General features: G+C 46.2%; 1 protein-coding gene across 3 annotated transcripts in view; it reads left to right on the forward strand.

Moving 5' to 3' along the window:
* The window catches only part of FAM117A (family with sequence similarity 117 member A), a 120,838-nt gene that overhangs the window by 2,893 nt on the left and 90,544 nt on the right, over window positions 1-27,401 (forward strand). The gene's annotated exons all lie outside the window — the stretch shown is intronic.

Below are 27,401 nucleotides of genomic sequence, written 5' to 3' on the forward strand. Positions count from 1 at the left end.
GAAGCGTTCAGGGCGAGGGAGACTATTATGTAATTATGTACTGGGGTAATTCAGGTATTACGTGTCCCGTGGAAAAGAAGGGGAGTGTTGACATTTAAGAGTAGTTAAAATTGATCCATAAATGAGAAAGGCAGATCAGGTAGTGACCGTAGAGGTGACAACGCAATTACTGTGAATTGATGGCAAAGAAGTAAGGAACTTGTATTCGTTTTAGAGGTTTAAATGTGCTGGAGGTTTAAATGTGGGCAACGTCTTAATACAACTATTGCAGGGAAATACACATTAATATATAAAAGTAATCAATATTATTGTACAGCAGGTGACAATTCTAAATAGTGGTGTTAGGAATGTTTTAAATGGGTTTATGAGAAATTGTTAGTGCATAATGTTTTACAGATTTGTGCATAATGGAATTTAGTATGTTATTATGAGTATAGGGCCCGAAAAGTGCAATGAGATCTCTTTATGTTTACGAGGAGTAACATGCATGTGGGTAGACAGATATTACTGAGTATTCTGAGGGTATATTGTAGTAACTCCTTCCAAACATCACAACCTACCAGTTACCACATATATGTACAGAGGGGCATGGATGGATGTCTGAAATATGATGAGGCATGTATTGGGGGAGCAAGCATTTGGGGTGCGTAGCTGAGATTGAGTGTTGACAGTGACTTATTGACTATGATTGGGGGAGGGAGGGTGTGTAATTGAAGAGTTGCTCACAGAGCTTTCCTGAAATGGCAGCAATGTATATTTATTAAAGGGCCTCTGATCTATGGAAAGACCATTATTGAGGGTCTAAGATAAGGAGGGCAATATATGATACACATGGAAAAGTGGGAAGGGGAATGCAGCCAAGATGTATAGAATCAAAGGTATTGATCCTCATTTATATGGGTTGAGTATTAGGAGTGAGAACGAGGTATGGAGGCGCCCCAGCTTTGTGCACAAAACCCGTGGAAGGGCATTTGTTGGATGCAGGTGCCCAAAGACCTAGATTCATTGATATTTGGGGAGCAGAGATATGAAGGCACAGGTATTAAATGGTCCCTTCTGAAAGGGGGAATTATTGAGGCCCATCTGATGTGGAGTGAACCCAGAGATGTAAATAACATAGGGAAAGAGTTATTTAGGACTAGTTGGCAAAATATGTAGTGGGCTTCAGAGATGTGAAGGGTTCTCATAGATGGGGAGAGCACGTTTTGGGAGCAGGGCCTTGACTTGATAGGATTTCAAAACTTAGGGATTCTACAAATAACCAGGAACATATATTGTTTGGGCGAAGGGGTGGGATGTGAAGAAACGGGTGTTAAATAAGCACTTGAGATGTTGAGGGTGAGAGAATTTCAGATATGCAAGTGTATGTATTAAAAGGCCCCACAGGAATAAAATTTACTTTATTGATGTGCTCCAGAGTTATGATGCGACAGACAGTATTGGAGAAAAGCAGAGTGAGTTGGAATTGGTCTGAATTTCTACCTCTTTTCCCCCTGCAAACAACCAAAGAGTAGGAGAACAAATGTGGATTAGTGGGTATTCATCCCCAGAGATGATGCGAAGCTGCATCAGTGATATTAATTTTGAACTCTGATTTAGGTTACATAGTATTACTTAAATGTATAAACTATATAGTAACATTCATCCTGTGTGGATATCCTCCGACATCAATTACTGGCTTTACTGAACTGTTCTCTGTGACTGGGATACATGCTCAAACCTGCTTGTGGTTCGCCACATCTAATGGGGCCAACCTTGAGTGAAACATCTGTTGTATATGGATTAATGAGTCCTCTGGCACCACATTGTACTTGTAGATTTGCCTTTTAGGTCGAAGCCTACCAGACAGCACAGTTGCCTAGTTTGCCAATGACATCTTGGACTTTGAGAAAGTCTCCCTTGAAATGGTTTCTGCCTGTTGCTTGCTATTGGCTTTTTGGTTTGTAACTCATAATTTCTTGCTTTCTATTTGCTGGATTTATTTGTTTTAGACTGCCCAGCTTGAGTTTGTCCCGTCCCTTGCCCAAACCTTATTTACAGTATCCTTCCTAGTTATTGAAACAAAAGCAAAGGTGCACCACAATACAAGGAAAAATATTCCATCTGTGTTCAAGTGTGATTTCTTCAGACGTTCTTCTTTTATTTAGATATGATTAAAACAACGATCTTGATAAAACAGCTGACGCGTTTCGTCCATACACATGGACTTCTTCAGGGCATGAATGGTTGATATGCAATAGGAAATGATAACTAAGGCAATAAGTTATACGAAGTGGCTGGTGTGGTAGAGTCCTTGTCGTGTGTTTTCTCAGAACATGGAAGATAAAATCGCATATATTTAAGCGAAAGGGATATAGGTCAGTTAAGTTAGACCTTCTTCATCACATGTAGTGTTTAAACCATTCAAAATACTGTTGAATCACGCTTGTCAGAAATCCTTAATTTGGGTAAAGAACACACAAGCTGGGGAGTAAGCCGGGCAGTATAGTAGGAAGCGTCTCCTGTTGTATCTTGTCAGGGCGAACATCCTTCCTAGGGCTCTCTTTCTGTAAACAGGCCTTTAAATCTTGGCCTTATCTTGGTACATTCAAAGACAGCGGTCAAATGTCAGGCTCCGTTTTCCAAGGGAGCTGTGGTGTTTACTTTTCTTTCTCTGACTTCAAAGTGAGAGGATTTATCTGACAATCTTGCTGGGTACTGGAGGTCCTTCTGAAGTGTGGTGGCAAGAAATATTTTAAAATCATCAAAACAAATCCATACACCAGGTGATAACATTTCCACACATAGTATTTATGTGCGGTGTATACTTTTGTATGTAAAACTGTATTTCTATGCAAATGCAATGGTCATTTAAACTGAAGATGTGGTGTTTTTAATGGCAGTGCGCTACCTCACCATGCATACTACACATTACTCCACTCAGCAATATTCTACTCCATGCCACTTCAATCTACGCCTTCCCACTCTACACCAATGCACTCTGCCCCACTCAACTCTGCACTCTACATCACTTTGGTCAAACCTAATGCACTCTAAGTAACTGCACTCTACACGACTCCACTCTATATCATTTTATTCTGCAACCCTGAACTCTATGCCAGTGCATTCTGTACCACACCACTCTAATCTACCCTGCACCACTGCTCTCTATGCCACTGTACTCTACCCTGCAACGCTCCACTCTACCATGTACCATTCAACTATACGCCACTTCACTCTACTCGGAAACAATCTACTCTGCCCCACTCCACGGCACTGCAATCAACGCTACTCACTCCGCACCACTCAACTCTGTACCACTCTACGCCACTGCACTCTACTCTACCCTCTCCACTTTATGCCAGTGCACTCTACACCATTTAACTAATAAACAATGCAACCTACGCCACTGCATTCTACGTCACTATAATCTACTCTGCAACACTCTGCCACTGCACTCTACACCATTGTACTTTGCACCACTGCACTCTACGCTAGTGCACTTTACTATACATTACCTCACCTCACTCTCCAGCAGTCTATTCTGTAACACTGCAGTCTCTGCCACTGAACTCTGTGCCACTCTACTCCTATTTAACTGCTCTCTATGCCGCTGAAGTCTACTCTGTACTACTCTTCTCTATGCTGCTCTACTCTGCATCACTCCACTTGACTCTGTGCCGCTCCAGTGTACATCACTGCACTCTACGCCATTCCACTCTAAGCCACTTTAATCAACTCTGCATCACTGCATTCTACGATCCTACTCTACGGCGCTCTACTCTATGCCGCCTTACTGTACTCAGAAACAATCTACTGTATGCCACTGCACTCTAAGCTACTGGATCCCATTCTGCACTGTTCCACTATGCCACTCCTTTATAAGCCAGTGCACCCTACAAAACTTTACTCAAAACCAATACATTCTACACACCACTGCACTATATGCTACTCTGCAATACTCTACTGCTCTCTACACCATTGCACTCTACACCTCCGTGCCTTACTCTTCACTATTCCACTCTGTGCCAATACACTTTACTCTTCGTCACTGCACTGTACGCCATTCCAGTCTAGGCTACTCCACACTGCGCCCTTGCACTCTATGCCACTCCACTTTGCACCATTTCACTCTACTCTACGTTATTCTACTCTAAACCACTGCACTCTATCCAACGTAATCTGCACCACTTTACTAAAAACCAATTATCTTTACACCACTGTATTCTAACTACTCTGCATCACTGCACTCTCTTCATCACTATACTTTGTAACACTTTACGCCACTCTACACCATTGCTCTCTATGTCACTTCACGCCACTCTGCTCTACTCTGTGCATCACTCAGCTGTATGCCAATGCACTCTCTACTTTGCAGCACTCTATGCCACTGCGGTATACACTATTGCACACTGCACTCTGAGACACTCTACTCTGAAAGACTGTATCGTCTGGCACTGACCTCTAAGCCACTGCACATTACTCTGCTCTACACCATTGTGCTCTGTCACTGCACTCTAAGCCACTCTATTCCACTCTGCACCAATTGTATGCCACTGCTCTATACAGCACTCTACTCTGCAACCGCTGCTCTCTGCACCACTGCACTCTGCACAACTCATCTCTAATGCTCTCCAAGTCACTCTAATCTACCCCACTGCACTCCACTCGATGCCACTGCACTCCACGCTACTCTACTCTATTCCTCGGCACTCCACGCTACTCTACTCTATTCCTCGGTACTCTATCCTGCAGTTCTTCACTCCACTCTGAAACAATCTAATGTATGCTACTGCACTCTTTACCACTCTTAGCCACTGCACTCCATGCCAATCTACTCTGTACCACTGTACTTTGTGCCACTTCGCTCGATGCCATTCTACAGCACTCCACTCTGACGCTGTACTCTACTCTATGCAACTCTACAATGCTTTGTCCAACTCCCTCAATGCCACCCCATGCCACTTTACTCCACTCTACAACAAAGTACTCCACTCTACGCCACGCTAGTACTCCACTCTGACACTCTATGCCACTCCACTCCGGTCTTGTCAGCTTGATGATTCCTCAGGAACCGTTGGATGCCAAAAGGGGTCCACCTCTAGATAGTCCCAATCCTGAATACTATATTAGTACAGGTATTTGAGATGATCAAGCGGGGGAAGGAAAGGGTAGGGATCAGCAGGGAGGGCGATCTGGAAAGGTAACACTACTGACAAGTAGTGGTTCTCTGCAATATCCCCACTAACGTAATACTTAATAACCCTTGTAAACAATAATAATAATAATACTCCTTCCTTGGTATTGGAAGAGTAAAACATCAATGCAACAATTCATCACATGGAGATAGGTTCTGAAAAGAGTAATAAGGATAAGTAGAGAGAGGGTATCAGTGCTCCATTTTATGTTGCTTCAATTTCTTTGCCCCCACACTACTTGTTAATACCAGATATACATTAGACGTCCATGTACCCACCATAAGAGAAATAAGGGTCCGCATCACAGGGGAAGAGCAGAAGGCCGCCTCTGGAACCCCCTGTTCATATAAAACAATCACCAAAATACCTCCATGTATGCATATCCCATTTTCTTCATGTGAAATCAAGGTAACCCAACTCCTCTGGTATGAAATGTTAACAAATAATGATTCCGCAAAATAAATGTCAAGGATTTTTCTTTAATAGTACTCCACTTCAATCCTTGGCGCATAGAATCTCTGTGAAGCCTTGTTTAATTATCTGTCGTGCCAAGGTATGTCTCTGTAGCAGACTAAACGGATTGCCTCACAAAAAGCGTTCCAATCAGTGCCGAATCCTGGCACAGCAGTGCGGTACATAAACAAGACAAGCAAGTCTTGAGTGCGTTTTTTGGTGCAAGTGCACCCTTACTGGACAGCTGAAAGGAAAGGCAGCATGCAGAACATGCTGCACGGACGAATAATCGGCAGCATTTCTCCTCCCTGTGGCTTCTTATCTAAAGATCCTTCACTTCCGGGTCACCTTACTGCTTCCTACGCAAATGCGGTTGCTTCCACTTTGCCTCATGGGAAATTTAGTCCGGTTTACTCTCTTCCTTCGTCGCGCGTTGTACTCCGATCTTGAATGAAGGAAGTGTGATTGTTTCCCCGGGGGTCGTTTATTTCGGTCCACCACCCCACCAGCTGGGATTTGGGGTCGGATAATGCCCATTGTGCAGCGACTCGGGGCGTGTGCCCTACCTCAGTGGCCATGTGTGTGACCGGACTACACTACTCTACCTCACTCTATTCAACACCCTCTACGCAATTCCACTCTGCTCTATACCGCTCCACAACACTAAGCCACTCACTCTATGCCACTCCGCTGTACACCACTCAACTCTACGACACTTTACTCCACTCGAAGCCCTTCTTCTCACGAATTGTGTGTGGGACAACGCACACAATTCACCGAAGACATCGCCGACTTCATCAGCCCGCACGCCCTCTGCTCCGCTGACTACATCCTCCTAGGGGACCTCAACTTCCACCTGGAGAACAACAACGACCGCAACACCACCACCCTGCTGGACAACCTCGCCAACCTGGGACTCAAGCAGCTGGTGACCACCCCCACCCACTACGCCGGACACACACTCGACCCCGTCTTCTCATCCAGCAAGGACATCGCCTTCAGCCACGCCACCGGACTCCACTGGACGGACCACAGCTGCGTCCACTTCAGCTTCGGAAGGACCACGATCCACCACCACCAGCAACAGGTTGCACGCAGGAGCTGGAACAAGATCACAGCCGACCAGCTCGCGACCTCCCTGAGCATGAACCCTCCCACCAGCACAACAAACCCTAGCCAGGCAGCCACCAACCTCACGAAGTGGATCAGGGACTGCGCAGACGAGCTCGCCCCCCTGAGGACCCCGCCTAGCAGACCCGGTAGCAAGAAAGCCCCATGGTTCACCGACGAACTCAAGAGGTCCAAGAAGAACTGCCGAGCCCTCGAGAACTTGGCGCAGAGACCCAACACCGGACAACATGACTGCCCTCCAGCTCGCCACCCGAAAACACCACCAACTCATCCACGCCACCAAGAAAACTGCATTCAAGGAACGACTGGACAACAACGCACACAACAGCAAGGAACTCTTCAACATTGTCAAAGAGCACTCCAACCCCAACGCCGGAAACAACGACATCACCCCTTCCCAAGACCTCTGCAACTCCCTCGCCTCCTACTTCCAGAACAAGATCGCGGACATACACAACAGCTTCAGCACTTAACCGACGAACGCCTCGACCGAACCACCGCCCCCACCCCCACCACCACCCTCCCGCCCCCACCCCCACCACCACCCTCCGCGCCTGGACTCCGATCAGCACCGAAGACACCGTCCGCACGATGAACTCCATCCACTCCGGATCTCCGACATCCGAGCGCTGCTCGACAACGGAGAAACAGCGGCCCTCATCCTCCTCGACCTCTCCATACACTATCGACTCCACGCTACGGAACTCTACACCGCTCCACGCCACTTCACAACTCTCTACGCCACTCCAAAACACCCCAGTGCACTTCACAACACTCTAGTAATGTTTAACCATGCTGAAGAGCTGCCAAGCTGGTGTACAACATTTGTAAAACATATTGCATTGGCAAAGCCAATAGCTCTTGCATGGGCGATACGAATTGGCTTTGCCCATGCTTGTTATTTCTTGGCCTCTGACCCAGTTAGACATTAATCTCTATCGGTGCACCATCTTAAAGTGATGTCACATTGACCTCTGTCATCGGAGGAGACTGTTCTGTGCTTTGTTTCCTTTGGCTGAGACCGTTGCTTAAATCACACATTTCTGCTAGTACTGCTAGAACTGTTTGCAAAAGAAAAGGATAGGTATTTGTAACAATGCTTCCAAAACTGATGTAGAAAAAAAGGTTTCTTGCAATGCTTGCTCTTCATCATGCAAATCTTCATTGAAGTCATAAACGTTAAATATTTCTGCTTATGTGTGGAGTACTTTGACAAGCTAAATATTTGTTGGAAAATACCTTTTGAATGAGTGCTAATGGACACAATACTTTGCACTGAAAAAGATATATTTTTTTTCTCCTTAAAAGAAGCCACATGGAGTGGTGGGGCCAGGCTGGTTCCAAGATGGCCACCAGATTCAGGGGTTCCTGACTGGGCCCCAGGTTCTTGGTGTGCTGCACTACACCATTGTCTTGAGTGCCCCCAAAGCGGTAAAAACTCTGCAATATTGATGTGCTGGGGGCGAGGGGGGGGGAGGGCGGGGGGCTGTTATTCACCAGCGAGTGGCAAGGCCCTGTCTGCTGCTCCAATCTCGTCTGACTTTTTTTTCTTATTCCTGAAGATCTGGTCCCCAGAGGGTGAGACGCGGGGCTGGTGGAGAGCACCAACAATAACTGTGGACCTGGTGAGAGTGACAAAAGCAACAAAGTAGCCGCAGATTGGCCAGACCTTTGGAGAAATGCGGCTTGTGGATGGTAGCCAGTATTACCACATTTTTGGCAATTTTCAAAGAAGTAGCCAGTTTTTCAAAAATTTCTGTGCTTTCGAGCTACTTCTAGTTTATGGCGGAAACCCAAGGGTGATCCCGGAAAGCTACACATTTCAGAAGAATAGAAAACATTCTGACGTCAACAAAGGGTCATTTGTGTAGATCCCTCAAAGCTTTCTCAAAGAAACTAACTGTTGAAATAAAAAGAAATAGATAAATTGAGTTGGAAAAAACGGCCGTTAGCGACCGTGTTTTCATTTGTAACTTGTCATGATGGCCGATTTACAAAGGCAAAATACCATTTGTCTGCTAGACCCTTCTGGCTGCGGGGGTGTATAGGGTTTGTAGGTTTTCCAGGAACCCGAGGGGGAAAAACAGTCAACAACTGAACTACTTAAAAGCACACAGAGAGACAACACAAATATTGTACAAATGCACAGTAGGTGAATCAATTCGGATTTTTCAGTGATGTGACATATATTCTTTTTAATGGATTCTTGAACCACTCATGACGTAAGAGGATCGGACAAAGCAGCCAACGCGTTTTGCCCTGATGGGGCTTCCTCAGGGCAATAATTTGAATCCTCCAATCTTATAGTGGCCACTGACATAACCTAATCACTATCTCTTACACTTTGCACCGATACGTAATCTTTCTTCAGATGCCAGTAGTTATCAAGGAAAGCCCTAATTTTTGCCACACTTTGTCAATAGTCCACAGTTGCTTAACCACATGAGTGCTGCTGACGAGCTCAGCTCGTCATGAGGCACAGTTGAGCTGTACTCATGACGAGCTGAGCTCGTCACGGCCGTTGGAACGTTCGCACGCGGGGATAATTTCCCCGCTGTGTTAAACGTTTCAAAAACGGGTGTGGGTGTGACAAGCTCAGCTTGTCATGAGGGCAGCTCCGCTGTGCCTCATGGCGAGCTGAGCTTGTCACCAGCACGGCGGCGCAGCGCGCGGCCCCTCTTCCCCCCCCCCCCCCCCCCCCCCCCGCACAACAGGGGGAAACACCCCGCAGAGAAGGGGTTAAGACACAAGAATATGTTCAGTTCCAAGTTCAGTTTTCTCGTGTTCACTGTGATAGGTGACACTCCAAGAATTAAGAGTTACTTCATCTTGGGCCCCAGTAGGACACCGTGCCTCTCGACCCGCCGCCAGCCTTCGGAAATTGAAAAGAAACTGTTGGACAGTGAACACGGTTCAAGTGTGGGATAAGTTGAGGGCTTTCCGTGATAACAACTGGCATCTGAAGAAAGATCACGTATCAGTGAAAAGTGTAAGGTATAATGATCCTGTTACGTCAGTGACCACTATAAGATTGGAGGATTCTGGCTGCTTTGTCCGATCATCTTACGCAATGAGTGGTTCAAGAATCCATTAAAAAGAATATCTCACATCACTTTAGAGTCCGGATTGATTCACCTCATTTTTGTAATATTTGTGTTCCCTCTGTGTGCTTTTAAGTATACTATATTCGTGTGGTCTTGTGGCAGTGGACCAGTGAGGTGGGCAACCTTAATCTAGAAGTACATTTATTATCTGTATATAGCTTTTATCCCTTACTGCCTATTTCTCTGTTTCTGTTTCTGTGTGAACAACTGAACTACACCTTAAAATAGTTTTTCATTGTGCACCGGGTAAAGAGCAATTCAAATAATTAAAAATAGTTATTGAGGAAACCTATGTTTTCTCTGTAATAGTCACCAGATATGGAGTTTAGAGCAGTGATTATTTGTAAATCTTTGAAGTAGTGGATACCCAAACCAGCATGGGATTCGGAGGGCACTTTTCAAAACGTCTTTCTTATACACCAGCTTACATTTGAGAAATACAATTGATAACAAATATTCTACTGTTCTGTATTTTCCACGTGTATCCCGATCAAAAATGGTACCTCACTTGTGCGCATTGGCCTAGTACCCGTGACAGGAAAGGGACCAAAACGCAACATGGACACATTACATTTTTTTCCTCTAAAAATGGAACCTTTTTTTCAAAGTAATTAGCTTTGGAATTTGGGCCCGAGGTCAGTGGGCACCTAGGCAAACCTATACACCTAGGAGAATCCAGGGTGGAGTGACCTGTATGGCCCCTCCCAGCTTTTGTTTGACTCAAAATACTGTGCAAACCTCAAACTTTGACTAAAACACACATTTTCTCTAATTTCTGTGAGGAAACATTCTGGAATCTGCAGGGAGCCACAACTTTCCTACCTCCAACTATTTCCTGAGTCTCCCGATAAAAATAAATAAGAAAACTGAATCCTCACTTGTGTAGGTAGGCCTAGTGCCCATGACAGAAAAGGCCCCAAAGTGGAAACTTTAACATTTCCTACCACCCAGTGGTCCTCCACTTGTCCTGGTAAAAATGCTACACCACATGTGCGACTGGGATTGGGGCCTGTGGAGGGCACACACCAAACCAAGGTGGCACTCTGCTTAGCCACAGAAGTGGTGTACAATTTGTATCTGGACAAGTGGGGGTAAAGCTGGGTGGTAGGAAGTTTGTGGATCCCTTTGGTTTCTGAAAGGTTATATCACAGAAATGCAAGGAAAATGTTTTATTTGCACAGCATTGTGGGTAACAAAATGACATGGGATCCATGCAAGGCACTTCGCCGTGGATTCTCCCAGATGTCTAGTTTTCAGAAATGTCTGGATTTGGTTGGTTTCCCTGTGTGGCCATAGAGCCCGGTCCAAACGCAGGAGTTACCCCAATTTCTCCACATTGCATTTTGAATTAAAGGCAATAGGCTCTGCCCCACAAGTGGGGTAACCTTTTTATCAAGAAAAATGGGGAAAGGCAGGAAGGTAGGCATTATTTGGATCTCAGTAGTTTCTGTAAGTTACAGAAATGCAATGAAAATGTGTAATTTTAGTTTCTGAAACACTGAAGCACCTATTCTGGGATGGGAGCAAGATGTGATGCATGGGTAAGCCGTGCTCCGCACCCTTTTTCTGGGTTTCATCACGCTGGGCTACCTCTCCAATCAATCAATCAGTGACACTTATATAGCGCGCTACATACCCGTAGGGTCTCAAGGCGCTGATATAGAATAGTTGCATCAGGCCTTCTACCCAAATCTTCTGGGGGGTGGGGCAGAAGGGTCACTAGGCTCCAGGAAAAAAAGATTCCCAAATTTAAAAAAAGGGGTGGGGCAGTTCACCCATTCATCGTGCTTTGCTCCTAGTCAAGAATGGCCACCACAGGGGGAGGAGCTTCGCGCGCAAACAAGATGGCCGCGTGAGCACAGGGCTCCTGAGACCCTCGTAACCTCCCGCATATATCCTGCAGACTATCCTGACTTTTATATATGTATTCGTGAAGACGAACCACTGGGAAGGCAAAAACTGCAACCTGAATCCAGATCGGACTCCAGGAACCGGAGTTGCGACGATTGGAAGATTGCGGCCTGCGCCTCCGTGATGCCCGGCTGTGGAGTTGGCATGGTGCCTGAGATGTAGTTGAACAACATCGGCCTGAGGTGGCGGAGACGACCCGTCCGGCCCACTTTCACTTTCGCCTACTGGAGAGACCCGATACTGTGGGTGCCTCCCTCTCGCTGAAGGTGATGGTCTGGTTTGGCACTCAAGTGTGTTTATTTCACGGATGGACCTGCCTTGGAGCCGTGTTTTCGGGCTGATTCTGCACCTCCGCTCGAGGGACCTTTGAGACCTCCATCTTTCTACTCTGTCTGACTGTCTCAGGTTGACCGTCGATTGCTGCCGGGCATAGCCTACCACTCAGCCTCTTGATTGTGCTTTTATCCCCCACCCCTGTTTGGAATCATACGTACTATCTTCCACAATGGCCGGGAAGCCGGAGGGGGACAAACAGAGGTCTAAGACCACTCGGCGGGGTGGCTATACCCAATCCAACATCATGGACCGCTATGCCCAGGCTAAGGTATCGCCCAGTGGACCAGGTAGGTCGCTGGAGGGAACGAGAGATCCACTGACCTCAGCAGCGGAGCCTACCCTGCAAGACGTCATGGCCGCCATCGATGGAGTCAGATCGTCCCTCGGGAAACAAATGGAGACTCTCACCCACAAACTCGACACCGTGGCGATTGATGTGAATCTGATCCGCACGGACCTAACGAAAACCAACGAAAAGGTTAAATCGTTGGACATTAAGACTTCTGGTCTGACGGACGACGTCATTGAGATACAGACGGAGGTTCGCAATTTGAGGGCTTCCATTGACTTCCTTGCGCGTCGTCTGGAGCATTTTGAAGGAAGGTCTAGGCGGAACAACATCCGTATCATCGGGGTTCAGGAGAAGGCGAAGGATCCGGCAGCTGATCTCTTCGTGGAGAACTTGATCATGAATCACCTTGCACCCAAGGGACTGAGTAATTTTTTCACCGTGGAACGAGCTCACAGGGTTCCGGGTGGAAAACCCAAGACTGGTGCCCCACCGCGGCCTATGATGGCATGGATTTTTAACTTCCGTGATAGAGACGCTATCCTGCAGGCTTCGCGGGCGGGCGGTCCCATAAAGTTTGAGAACACTACCATCAGTTTTTATCCAGACCTTACCCAAGCTGTTCAGAAACAGAGACTTGTTTTTGTTGGGGTAAAAAGGAGACTCCGTGAGATGGGCCTCAAGTACGCCATGCTTTTTCCGGCCAAGTTGCGCATTGAACATGCAGAGCGTACTTATTTTTCGACAGACCGGATGTGGTGGCCGACTGGCTGGTACTCTACCAACCCATAATCCGCAGGACGGGCAGAATGGTAGTGCAGAGGGCGGATCGATGGACCAGGAAGAAGCCCTATCATTGACTGGTTCCTGGGGTCTTCCAGAGGTTTCGAACTGTGGTGAATTAACTGTGTAGTATGACTCTGTGAGGCATTTCGGGGGTTGCGGGGCTATCGGGGGGGGGGGTCGTTTTCCTCCTCTGCTTGACTTTCTGTAGCTTAGTTTAGATGTGGGGGCGACAGGCACACTGCAAGTTGGGGTGGCTTTCTAGTCTTATGCAGAGGTGCAGGGTGGGGGGGTTTGTAACAGGCTGTTGGTGGGGGGAGGAGGGTGTTGTTGGTTTTCCAGTTTTGATTTCTGCAAGGTATTGCAAGACTTTCTGATTGAAGCGCTGGATTCTTCTTGGGGTTGGATTTTCTTCCTCGTACAGGATGGGGGGTAGGGGGTTGAGGCTTATGAGCTGGAATGTGAATGGGTTGGGGGATAGGATAAAGCGTGGGGTAGTGCTGCAGCTATTAAAACGTCACTCCCCAGATGTGGTCCTACTTCAGGAGACTCACTTGATAGGAAACGCATGCTATGCTGTGAATAGGAAGGGATATCGCTTAGTCGCCCACGCAGGGTTCTCCTCAGGCTCCCGAGTGGTGGGTATTCTTATTAAGAACTCTCTCCTGTTGGAATTTGATGCAACGGTCCTCGATGATAGAGGGCGCTTTGTCGTTCTTACTGGTCGTTGGGAGGGCAAGACCCTTTCCCTGGTCTCAGTATATGTCCCTCCCGGCCTACAGTCCACTACCTTTGCAGACTTGGGGCGGGTTCTCCTTGCTCTCCCCGAGGGATCGTTACTACTGGGTGGTGATTTTAATGCTGTTGTATCTGGTATCTTTGATAGACACCCACCTAGGGACCTCAAGGGGGCGCAGAACTGGCTTCATGATTTCATTGATACTTTAGGCCTTGGAGACTGTTGCACCCCTCTCAGCTGCAATACACATTCTACTCTGGTGCCCATGGTAGCCTCTCGAGGATTGATTACGTCTTGGTGCCTGCTGCACAGGCGCCTCTTGTCGCTGAGGTTAAACATATGGCTCGGGGAATTTCTGACCACTCTCCTTTGTGGCTTCGAATTGCATTGTCTTCGGGGACCGAGGGGCGGGTGGCCCCGATCAACCCCTGGTATCTCCGCAATCCTAAAACTCGTCACGACTTGATAAAGTCACTTGATCTATATTTTTCAGAAAATGAGGGCTCTGTTTCGTCCGCAGTGTCGCTTTGGGAGGCCTTTAAAACAGTTCTTAGGGGCCAAGCCCTGTCTCTGATTGTGGGCGTTAAGAAACAGAGAGATGAGGCGGTAGTGAAGGTTGAGACAGAAATAGCAGACCTGGAACAGGAGGTTACCCGCGCGAAGACACATACGTTGCGATTAAAACAGTTGGAATACAGGGCGTTGGTTACGGATGCAGCTAAGGCCATGAGTCGAGAGCAACAGGGTCGTCTATATGACGTGGGAGATAAAGCAGGTAAATTGATAGCATGGTTGGACAAGAGGGACAGAGCTAGTCGTGTTGTGCCTGAGATTGAGATGGCGAGTGGTATGCAGGTCTCGGACCCTGTAGAGATTGAGTGCTTTGCTGATCATTTTCGGATGGTGTACTCCCCGTGTCGGATAGGCCGGAGGAGGACTCATTTGTTGCTACGTGACATTGCTTTGCCGAGTCTTTCAGATGCAGACGGAGAGCAAATGGACAGCGCAATAACCGCTGATGAGGTAGCCCTTACGATCCGCTCCTTGCGGTCTGGTAAGGCCATGGGTCCTAACGGGCTGCCGATAGAGCTAGACAAGATAGCTCCCTATTTGAGAGAGATGTTTTTGGAATCTCGTGAATGTGGTTCTCTCCCCCGGGATCAGTGACTTGCGACAATTGTTATACATAAGGAGGGGAAACCGAGGGACAAGTGGGGGTCGTACCGACCTATATCTCTTTTGAACGCCGAGCCTAAGATTCTCGCAAAGGTACTGGCCAATCAATTGATTACTGTTATTAGCGAACTGATCCATCCGGATCAGTCCGGTTTTATTCCCCATCGTAACACTGCTTTGAATCTCGGGCGTCTGCACGGAGTTCTCACGAGAGCTGCGATGCAGCGCGAGCCGGCCATTTTGGCGTCCTTGGATGCCACGATGGCTTTTGATACTATTGAGTGGTTTTATCTGTGGGCTGCGTTAGCTAAATTTGGTTTTGGTCCCGGTTTTATCGGTTGGGTCCGACTTCTTTACGAAGACCCCCCCCCCCCCCCCCTGCGCAAATTGTAGTAAACGGTTGAGTCTCGGTTCAGTTTGGTCTCGGGCGTGGTACCCGTCAGGGGTGTCCCCTGTCACCGCTCCTTTTCGCTTTGGCCCTTGAGCCCCTTGCTGCCTGGATCCGCTGGGAGCCCTCTGAGTGGTATTCGGTGGTCCTCCTGATTATGAAGACCGCATTTCGCTCTATGCAGACGACATTCTGCTATATCTGACCTCGCCCAGGAAGTCGTTGATGGTTTTCTGTGATGTCCTGGCCTCCTTTGGTAGAAACTCGAGTTTAACTATTAATTGGGCAAAATCCTATTTGTACGTTCTTTCTCGTGACGTCCCCCTCCTTCCGCGTAACTGCCCCATACAGGTGACGCAGACGGGATTTAACTATCTCGGTATCTGGGTCTCTATAGACCCTGTGGCTCGATATGAGCTGAATCTTCTCCCACCTTTAATTAGATTGCGGCAGGACGTCGCGGGTTGGCGTAGACTTCCGCTATCGCCTTTGGGATGCGCGGCCCTCTTTAAGATGTCTCTACCTCGTTTCCTTTATGCCCTCCAAAACACTCTTGATATAGTCCCCGCTAGTTATTTTCGTAAAGTTGAGGGTCTCTAGAGGAAACTGATATGGGATGGTAGACCTCGCATTGCGCTGGCCAAACTAACGCTTCCGTGGTAGGACGGGGGTATTGCCCCCCCGGACATCAAGCGATCTTACTGGGCGTCTCATTTGGGGGCCATTAATCATGGTATGTATGGTCCCGAATTGAACCCTGCGTTCGCTATGGATAGATGTCTGCTGCCTGGGGGTAATTACTATATGACACTGTACTCGAAATCAGTGGTCAAGTCATTGTCGGGACCTACTAAGACGGCAGTTCGTATATGGCAAGATGCAACTACTTCGATGGGATAGAAGTACCGCTTGACTTTAGCGACCCCACTTTTCGACTCTGATAGACTTGGTACACTGTTGAAGACAAAAGGTTTCGGTAAGTGGGACCTCATTGGCATTAGCAAGGTGGGAGACCTCTGGGTTAAGGGACAAGTGAAATTGTTTGATACTTTTAAAGACGGAGTTTGAATTGGGGAACTCTGAGTATTTCCGCTATGTCCAGATCCGCCATGCATTGATGTCAGAATTTTCGATGGGGGAGGCGGTCCCTGAGTTGTTCCCGCTTGAAGATAGATTTCTAGATGGTCACACGTTCCGGACAGTACTATTTCCCTTGTCTATAAAAAGCTGATCAACGATGGGTTGGATCTCCTGTTGCCCTTGCGTGACCTCTGGGTCCGTGATGGCCTCGAATTGGATGACGAGGATTGGCAGTCGGCGATTTCCTCTCCCAAGGAGGAGGCGATTCCAGCGAGACTTCGGCTGGTCCAGCTTAAGATTCTTCATAGGGTGTACATCACGGGCCCCCGTCTGGTTCGAATGGGCTTTTCCGAGGAGGGTTTGTGTAAGCGGGGATGTGGACTGGTGGGAACAGTTCTTCATATTATTTGGGAATGTCCTGAAGTAGCGGCTTATTGGAACGGGGCGTATGATGTAATGAAAGAAGTTACGGGTGTTGCTCTCTTACCCGAGGCCAGGCACTGCTTGTTAAATGTCTGGGATCCTACGGATTACAACGTGGCCCAGACCCAGTGGGCGATCCTGGGGGCCATGATCGCCAAGCGTGATGTCGCACAACTGTGGGGGTCCCAAAAGCCGCCTCCGGTTGAGGTATGGAAGGAAAACATGGATTGGTGCATGTTTAGGGAAAAAACGGTGTATCCGGCCCGGGGCTGCCCCCGGAAATGGCATAGAGTTTGGGGGCCGTGGAATAGTTATTGTGGAGACATATGTACACCACCTGCAGTAGATAACATCAATATCCCACTTTCCCCCTGACCCCACATTCAATGTTTGCATTATTGTCTGCTTACTGCTTTGCCCCTGTACTCCTCCCTTCCTTATAATGATTATTTATTATTTGATGTACTGTTTATCTGGGCTCGTGAACAAAGCGCTCTGTATATTGTTTTTTTTGCCTTGCTTGTTATACTTAATAAAAGTAAATCTATTTAAAAAAAAGAGTGGCCTCCACAGTTTTTCTGGCAACCAATCTTCCCCGGGGCCAGATTGTTGGTGTACACCAAACTTCTTTTCTATTTGGCGCAGAAAAACTCTTTGGTATCCAGTGGACTTTCGGCCCCCCTCCCTTCTCCTCCAGCATGGCAGATTAGAGTTAAAGACCTCTTATCTGCCTCCTGATGCGGCAGAAAGATTGTTGGGGCTATATTTTAGGTGGAGGCTTGGCCCGATGCCCGAGTGGGCCGCCTTCACCTATTTATATACCTATAACTAGGCCATTGTGAGGGGGCCACTCTAGTTACAAAATAGTCCCTGTGGTCTAGTTGGGGATAGCTTTCCTGCAGCGATTTCACACACCTCCTCCCCTCCCTCCAGAAAGGCTTCATTCGAGAAAGGCATCATTGGAAAGGGGGCTTCTCCCCTTTCCCGTGATAGCCCTCCCATCTAAATTGGTGCTCCGACCGCAAAGCAATGAAAGTGAAATGAGCCAGTCTGCTCATTTAACTTTTAATTGTAATGAGGCGCAAACGTCGTTTTTTTTTTTTGTTTGTTTTTTTAATTATTTTTCTATATATATTTCTCTGATTGTTGGGGAATCTCTTCCCTGGCAGCGTAAAATAAAAAAAAAATTATTTCCTGCTGTAGGTTCTAGGACGTGCTGGAGCCCCCCATACCACCATTGCACTGGTGAACAGCTCCAGCACGTCCATAGCACACAAGTGGTTAAGCAGTAGCCATACTGAAACTTGAAACATTGGCGGATTGGCAAAAAAGTACTTGTATAAATAAGCAATGGTCAGTGGGTAGGCATGGTAACTGTTGTGCACTCACAAGACCACAAGAATATGATCTTGATAGAATTTAATACAAAGGGAAAGCGTACATTGGGGGAGATAGGCTGTTGCTGTGTTCAGACCCGAGTACCTGAATCCATGCGAGGGGAAAAAAAGGTATTTTTGGCAAACGGCCTCTCCACATCGGTGAATTGTCTAATTAAGCTGAGGGTGAAGTGTGGTGGGAAGATATACTTAGCACACAGAGTCAGCAAGGGCCTTCCTGGAGAGGTTGCAGAGGGACAGGATGAGCCTGAGGTAGCGTTACAAACACTGAACTCAAAGGGGGGCTGGCAGGATCAGGAGGGTTGTTCGATTTTGAGAGAGTGGGGCTGTGAGGCCCTCTCTGGGAAAAGGGTGTGGGGGAGGGCGGTAGGGGGGGAGGGGAGATGATTTCTGGTCTCGAATACGAGGATTTATATTTTGCGCATTTTGGTCCTCTTGGCAGTCTTTTCCTCCTTCAACTGTACTTTTTTTCTCCAATTAGTTACCCTGGAGATTGGTAATACGATTTAATTAATAACTGTCAGCTTTTGAGGTTCTGTAATATTATTGAAAGGATTTTCATGGTATACTTGTCTTTTTGTGCAAATATCTCCTAAAAAGACTTACACTTTAAAAGAAGCCTCTTGTAACAGCTTACTAGATGCACACAACATGATTGGGAGCTCTTTTATGAATCCTATTCAGTGTAATATGAGGCAAATTAAATGGGCAGTATCTCCACTAAGTGTAAAATTGCCTCTGCTTCTTTATTGGAGTCTGCAGCATCACTACCCCATAATGATCTGCATTGGAAATGGAATACCTTTATGGAACATCAGGATTCTAACCGTAGCTGTAATAGCAGCCTGAGGTTGCCATCAGTAAAGATGGTCTTTATTTAACAATCAAGAAAAATTATTGAAATAGATAGGAATAAAACTAACACATTTTCCCTTCACATTGGGATTTTCATCTCTAGCCATAAACATTGCGTGGACAACCGAGAATCCTTTTCAAAAAGCATCTGAAGAAACCACATCATGGTTACATCACCGAAGGCAGGATAACTTGGCTAAACACCTTCACTAAGTAGGCTCGACACACTTAGGTGGTTTTTTTGGAGTATGAATCCACACTGTAATGTTCTAGAGTTCCCCAGAATTCCATACTGCCCCATGTCCTCTTCAACCTCAGAGTGGAGCCGCTTTGTGCTCTACTACCAGGTATCAGCATCACTATTCACAAATAGAGCATTGATTCACAACTATAGCAGTCTCCTCTGCTTCAGGCATCAATCGCCTCAAATGCTGCCTGCACATCATCCGACCCACCAAGCTAAGACAAAATTCCTGTCATTTATCAAGAACAACAATCCAGAAATGGCACCTACCTATCTCAATCACATGAAATGAACATTGATGGCTTTGACTTCAACTTTCACTAAATTCTAAGACACTTGGTTTGACACCAACCTCACAGTCCAGTAACCTATTGTAAAAAAAACTGCCTGGAACCAGCATTCTCTTTCAAAGAATGTGAAACCGTTTCTTCCAGAAAAGGATTTCAGAATTGTTATTCAAGGCCTTGTTCTGTTGCATCTGGGCTATGGTTACTTCTGCTTCATGACCTCCTAGGCTTCACACTGGCACTCCTGAAGGGCATTTTCATGCCGCAGTAGCTCTCATCTGGTGCCTGAAGAAATATGATCATATCCTCCTCATCCTGATAGAACTCCATTGGCTGTCCTTGACAGCCCGAATAATCTCCCGAATAGTTGCATTATTTACAAAGTCATCATAACAAGCACCACTGCTTATTTCTCAGACAATCTCATAATTTTCTCTGGTGGTTTCCAGCACACTGCAGCCAGGACACCATTGGATTACAGACTAAGAAGTGTAAACAAGGAAAACCGGGCAGCAGTCCCTTTATATCTATGCTTAAAGGACCTGTCAAATCATCCCCTTAGGACCGTCTCAATGCTGCTCTAATTTGGGATGCATCGCTTTAAAGAACACTGCATCGCAATACATTAACAGTCCACAAAATGGCTATCTCTCATATCACTTATTGCCATTTTGCTTGTCTTTGACCCTGTATTGTGCTCTCCTACCTTTTTGATTAGGTCTGTGCTATAGAAATACAACCTGTATGCCTACATATCTGGTACCTGTAGGAATAGTCTTGAGGTTGTTGGCTTGCAAATATATGAGCGGGACAGTGGTAGAATAGTCTTTGGGTGGTTCAAGAAGTGACATGGAGCTATACAGAAAACGAACCCATGTGTTGGAACAGGAATGATCCCTGGAGGGTGTGTACCTCTGCCCTGAGTGTCCCACTGAATGTGAAACTTGTATCATGACTTTAATTTTGTCCGTAGCAGTCTGCTAATCTAGCATATGTGAGGTGGACTAGCTCGGCCCACCTTTATGTGATATCCAGAGCTGTTCTGTGAAGGAGCACACAAAGCTTGCCCTGTTTGTATCGGACTGTCCATGCCCTGGGTATATGTATCGCACAATGTTGGTGGCATACAGTGTTTGTGAATCAATAGTGTGACTAGACATTTTTCTCTGTTTGGGAGAAGCAACCTTTGGGCAATTTTCCTCTTTGACATGCATACTTCGGACCCTTTCTTCCCACTTGTACATCAAGTCTGCACTGGCAGGTGAGAAAGGAGCTGGATCCTGATCTTGCCATTAAAGCTGGTGTCTGTTCATCTCTGCTACCAAATCTGAAGAACACCCAGGTCCTGTAGTAGTGTTTGCAGGATGGGACTGGTAACAGTTCTCATTCTTAAAGTCCTTGCTCATGAGAAAAGATGGCCGCTTTAGATTACTTATTAATACCTTACGTGGATGACTACAACATAGTGGAAGTAATGGGCCTACTAATGAAGGAGTTAAGTTCCTATGGCCATTATTTGAATATACCTGACATTTACATCCTCCCATTTATTTTACTTCAGTTGCCCTGGACTGCGCTAGGATCCTAAGAGCACTAGGATACTTTCATATCTATTTACTTGGACCTTACTTCTTTGCTGGGCCCTTACATTTAATGACTATTAGGAGTTGGTGATTTGTGAATGATTAAGCAACGACTTGTCTGTTGGAGATTGATAGTAGTTTAGATAGAAATTGTGTGACTGTAATGCACCAGTGAGAGCATTGAGATGTAACCAAACCTGTACACAAGACCCATAATTGGCCGATTGCTGTTTACAATTTCTATTGGATTTATTTCTGTCCAGATAAAAATGCAAGACCCTTCTAGCTAACTTCAAGCATGACCCCTGTGTAGGTAAGATTCTAGAACGGCATTGGCAAACCCAGTAGGTCTGAGTTGTATGTGTTAGTTTGGAAACCCAGTATAAGAACATTAAAGGTACACAAATTAAACAAAAACAATAAAAAATGAAGGCTCTTACCCCTTGCATGCTGATGACGGAGCGGTTCCGTCATCAGCTACGGGTGAGCTGTGCTGATGACGGAACCGTTCCGTCATGACTCCGCCCGTGCAAGGCGGAGTCAGCATGGGCGGGGAATTCCCGCCGCACGCAAGGGGTTAACTTAATTTCAGTCCTATATATATATTCATATGTAAGTCCGATAACTAGGGGGCCTCCATTATAGTTATTCGTTTCTTTCTATAATCTAGAAACTAATGCAACACAATAATGAAGGCTCATTTGCCTTATGATATTCGATTCACATAAAAAGAACAAGCTTTTGCCAAGCCAATGGGAATTGCCTTTGGATCCTTTTTTGGCTTTGACAATGACTTTTAGCCATATTGTAGAACATCCAGATGCTGATCCAGCATGGCTAAAGAAAATAAACTTAAAGGTGCTATGACATTGCGTTAATATTTATGTAGGTGCCTACAAAATTACGTAAGCTTTTTTTTTTTTTTTTACTGATAAGAATATTTATATATAGTAGTGAAAATAGTTTTTTATTTTAAGCGCGGTTTGGGAGAACAGCACAGGGTTCAGGTGAGGCTAAGTAACACAGAGTGTGATGGTTGGAAGGAGAGGAGAAGCAACAGGGAAGTACATAAGGGTGAGTGTGACATGGAGGTGGTGGGGAAAAGGACACCGTCAATAGGGATCATCATGGATAGAAGTACATGAGGGAGACAGCTGGAAGTAGTGCTAGAAAAACAAGCAGTGAAAGCTCAGAAGCTAGCCAATCAAAAGATGGTTAAGAGATTATCCTCCATGGGAGGGACAAAACACAATTGACAAATTGGGACAAAAAAGAAGCGGGTAAGTGAGTGCTTCGAAAGGTTACTTGTGATTGTGACGGACTGATGCAGAGTCAAAGTTCGGGCCGACTGGGATGGAGGGCAGGCCGGCTCCAGAACCCAGACGGGTCCAGCTGAAGAAATACCACTGATAAAGCTTTTATTGACGTTGAGTCTACTGCATCTTCATTGAGCCGTGCAGAGAAGGTACCGCAATGACGATGAGCGCCGTTGAAGTGAAGGCAAAGCTTAGTCATTGAGCCACCTCTGCGTGGTCGTCGAGCCGCGCAGACTGTGGATTCTTCAGCGTCGAACAGCCTCTGCGTCGAAGGGGCACTGCAGTGGAAATTCTCATGCAGAAACCACTTCTGAGGCCCAAGACTGGAGGGGGCACCTCAGGCAAGGGTAGAACTCGCAAAGTCCAGAAGCACCAGTAAGCAGTCTTTTGTCTCCCTGAGACTTCAGACAGGAGGCAGGCCAGCAAGCCCTTGGAGTCCATATAGGCTCAAGTGAAAGGGTCCACTCCTTGTCCTCTGCAGGACAGAGATCAGCAGACATCAGGACTGCTCAGCAAAGCAGAGAAGCAGTTCCTCAAAACAGACAGACACAGCAAAGTGGCAATCCTTTCAGAGCAGCAGTCTTTACTCCAGGAGAGTTCCTTCCAGGTCCAGCGGTGCACTGATTTGACAGGGCAAGTGCCTTTGATATAGGGGGTGACTTCAAAGGAGTTCTCTGAAGTGCACAAGAATCCCTTTCAACCCAGCCCTGTCTTGAGACTGCCAGTGAAGGCTAAATCAGCCCTTTTTGTGAGGGTAGGGCACAACCTATTCAGATGTAAGTGTGAACCACTTCTCCCCCTTCCTGCCCCGGAAGACTATCAGTATGCAGATGAATCCCCTGTCACACCCAGCCCATCCTCTGTGGTAGTTGTCTATAGGGAATGCAGAAAGTGTAGCTGCCGCCAAGCCCAGGCGTGTAATGGAGATAGGCTGCAGGGACACAGAGCAAAGTTCTAGCAGAGAAATCTCCACTTTCTAAAAGAGGCATTTCTAAAATGGTAACGTCCAATCCAACTTTACCATTAAGGAGGATTTATCACCACCATTCCAAAAATAATAAACTTGAAGTAGCTACTCCTTTCAATTCAGGATTTACAGCTTAAAATGTGTTTTAAGGACTCACCAATGCTAGCCTACGGAAGGAGTAGGCCTCATAGCAGTTCAAAACTAACATAGCTGTTTGTTACTGCCAGGACATATAAACCTTAAACCTACATGTCCTGCCTTTTAATTACACATAACCCTGCCCTTAGGGATTACTTAGGGCCCTTCTTAGGGATGGCCTATGTGTAATAAGAGGGGCGTTTAAGCCTTGGTAAGTGGTTTTAAATGCCAGTTCTAAGTGGCAGGCCTGAGCCGAGTTTGAAAGGCTACTTTGTGGGTGGCACAACCAGTGCTGCAGGCCCATCTGTATGTCTTTTGCTTTCAGGTCCATTAATGGCATTTAGATTACAGGACCTTGGTACATGGTATACCACTTTACAGTGGACTTACAGGTAAACTAAACATGCCAATCAGGTATACATCGATGTCAACATGTTTGGGGGTGGAGGGGGAGTGGTTGGAGCACATGCACTTAAGCACTGGTAAAGTGTTCAGAGTCCTATGACCAACAAAAAAACTGCAAAAAGTGGTGGAAAGCAGGCAATAAAGTTAGGGGAGGACCGTCCTAAGGATGACCGGTCCATAAGGCAACAAAACATTCTCTACAGAGTGGCTTCTATTTTGGTGATGAGCAGCTGTTGGAAAGTGTGGTCTGGTGAGAGGCATTCGGAGTATCACACAAGAAAAAGTATTCAGCATCTGCAATCGACCCCTTGTCTGTTAAAAATACCTCATGTCTCAATGGTCTCTGCATATGCTTACACAGTCTCTGCGCTGTCCCTGCCTTTATGTAGAAGGCAGTCTGCCCCTTAGCCACTACCATGGTCTTGACGCTTTTCCCCTGACTATATTGCTAACAACCCTACTCCCAAACGACTGGGAGTGCTGCATCTGTGAAAACCACTTCCCACTCTGCTTGGCTAGTTTCTCTGACAGAATGATTAAAGGAGTTTTTTTGGACTTAAGGCCTTCACACACAGGCCCCTTACTGCCCTCCCGCTCCATATTTTTTTCTAAGATCCTAACTCATGCTTTCTTGCAGCTTCACTCCTTCTGTTTGCCTCTCTGGTCTGCCCTCTTGTCTAAAACTGTGTTCAAGCCTCTTGAGGTTCTCTGTTAATGTGACCCTCATGAGCCCCTGTGGCACCCGGGATGTCCTCTTGGTTTCTCTTCTGTAGCATATGGGTCACTTAACGATCCAGAAACAAACACGACCAATGCCATTCTAATGCTATCTGAATCTACCAAGCAGTACGTGGAACAGGATATTGAGTTATACACTGAATACAAGGAACGTACTTCCTTAAGAGAGAGGAGCTGACCAACTACCTCCACATAGGTCCTGTGATTGTGCGATAGACTTGGTACCTGGGGGCAATCGTCCCTCATGGCTGGCTTAATGCGCTTTCACAACTGGAAGATGATGAACTTGAGCATTCTATCGATAAAATCGGGCCATAGTCTGATACCATCCGAAGCTCCAATATTCTTTTTTTTGTACCAAAATATGAGTTCAGACCGCGCATCCGTTTACCGTGAGCTTATTAATAACGCCCATAAGAAACCACATCTATTTCCTCTCATCTGTCTTCTTAGTTCACTACACAATGTCCATTACCTCTTAGAACTCTGCCCCCATGAGGCCTATAACTTGGTGTGCATTTGTCACGGAGAGGAGTGGAAGACGCCTTTAGCACAAAGAATAGGCACTATGACTATTTGGTGACTGATTTGTCATTGCAATGCACCATCTGCATTTTTTTATAAACTGTGCTCAGAGACCTATTAGATCATTATGTTGTAGTCTACTTAGATGAATAAATATGTTCTTGCAGTTTCCAACATGACCGTGAAGTTTGTTATTGATTACAACAAGGCAGGCTTTATCATAAGCTCTCAAAATGTGAGGTAATTGGTACTAAAGTCTCCTTGTGACAAACCATCTGTTCACATGGAACTAGTATGGAAATACTTACAAGTACAAGTCCTTCTCCAGTGGCCTCCACCAAAGACTATTAAAGATATTCAGAAAATTGTTGGCGTTGCCAATTTCTGTCCTACTTTATTCCCCCCCGTTCGCTGCCTTATTTGCACCAGTTACTCGCCCCACTCTCAAAAGCGTGCCTTTAATGGAATACAAAACAAGAGAAATCTTTCTTGGCCTTTGAAAAATGCATTCACCTCCGCACCTATGCTGTGGCATCCCAACCTTAACCTTCTCTTCATTGTTGAAAAAGCTGCATCAGCCACATCTATTGATGCAATTATATCTCAGTGAGATGACGCCACAGAAGCATTGCACCCAGTCACCTACTATTCCAGAACCTTAACATAATCTGCGAAACACTATACAATTTATAATCCTAAATTCTTGACCATAAAAGTTGCCTTTGGTCATAGGGTTCAGAAAAGGGGGTGGTGATGAACAGAGTGTCTGAATTAAGCAGACCACTCTTACCCAGTCCAAAGATCAGGGCTCGATCCATCACCATTATTTACCTCACTGCACCATCCCAGCTCAGAACCTGGCTATATGCAAATCAGTCTGTCCCTGGCCCAGTGCATCATGGGAACAGGGCAGACTAAACTACCAAGCCAATTCTTCACCAGAAAGGAGACAAGCTACCGGGGACGGTAGTTTGGTCTGCCCTGTTCCCATGATGCACTGGGCCAGGGTCAGACTAATTTGCATATAGCCAAGTTCTGAGCTGGGATGGTGCAGTGAGCTAAAAAACGGTGATGGATCAAGCCCTGATCTTTGGGCTGGGTAAGAGTGGTCTGCTTAATTCAGACACTCTGTTCATCACCACCCCCTTTTCTGAATCATTTTTGGTCATAGGGGACACTATCCGGAAGGAGCCAAACATGAAGTAGCTATGTAGACGGAGCATAAGAATCTGGAATTTCGAAAAACTGTAAGATGTGAAAAATATTGACCTGCCAGCTTGATGCTGTTCTTCATTCTACTCTTTGCAAATGAACCACTGTCCAGGATCCTGCCACCGGCAGGCAGCTGCTCCGTCAAGAAAAAGTACACGATTGAGGAAGCCAATCCCTCATTCATCCTTTCTGTGATTCAGTGGATAATGTCCATACAAGGGATCATTCTTCTAGATGATTTGAGGAACCCATTCAACTCCATGGATGATGAACAATGGCTGCAATAACAAGTTTCCAACAGGACACAAGGGCGCTGCTCTTTCACCAGAGAAAGATTTATGTTATCACAGCACAGGTGCAGAATCAACTTTTACAGTGGTATTACGATCTCCTTATGGCTAGTCCTCCTCTGATTGAACACACTCCACTGCTAGCTCAAAACCTCTGGTGATCCAGTCTCCACGAATCCATCGATGTGCTGACTTGTCTCTCAAGAACACACACATAGAGCAGGCATGTTAAACCACTGGCTTTGTTACAACCCTGGCCCACACCTTAACAGCCCTGAAGAATTATATAAACTCTATTTTTGATCTTCCTTCATCTGAATCCTGCATAGTCTTATGGGTCGTGAGTGATCTATTCATTAAACTGACTTTTTGTTTTACCTGCATTTCTAACCTCACGAGCTGGCTCAGTTTCTTGAACAAAATAGTTTGATTACATAGTCTTTCTGCCACCACT

The sequence above is a fragment of the Lissotriton vulgaris genome, chromosome 5 (assembly GCF_964263255.1).
Source record: "Lissotriton vulgaris chromosome 5, aLisVul1.2, whole genome shotgun sequence".
Classification (NCBI taxonomy): domain Eukaryota; kingdom Metazoa; phylum Chordata; class Amphibia; order Caudata; family Salamandridae; genus Lissotriton; species Lissotriton vulgaris.